This window comes from Corvus brachyrhynchos, unplaced genomic scaffold, assembly GCF_000691975.1.
Source record: "Corvus brachyrhynchos isolate BGI_N302 unplaced genomic scaffold, ASM69197v1 scaffold525, whole genome shotgun sequence".
In the NCBI taxonomy this organism is placed as follows: domain Eukaryota; kingdom Metazoa; phylum Chordata; class Aves; order Passeriformes; family Corvidae; genus Corvus; species Corvus brachyrhynchos.
Window position 1 is genome coordinate 368,027 of NW_008238341.1, and position 357 is coordinate 368,383.

Below are 357 nucleotides of genomic sequence, written 5' to 3' on the forward strand. Positions count from 1 at the left end.
CCTTTTTTTTTTCCCCTTTTGTTTTTATGCACGTCATGCAAAATAGTTAAAAAGAAAGATTAGAAAAGAGAAGTCAGAGAAAACCCCACGAGAGATCGACCGAGCCCTAGAAAGAGCAGAAAGCTCCGAGTGCTGCTCGTCTCGGGGAGGGAATCGCTGCCCTCCAGCATCTCCAAGTGTTTGGCACTCTTGTGATTACATTAAATAATTTCTTTATATATATATTTTAATACAGTTTATTAAATAGAGGAAACTGCCACAATATAAGAAAAAAAAAACCAAGATCACCCACACTACAGACTGCATGGTAGTTAGAAAAGCTGAGCGTCCCCCCCCCCCCCCCCCACACAAAAATAC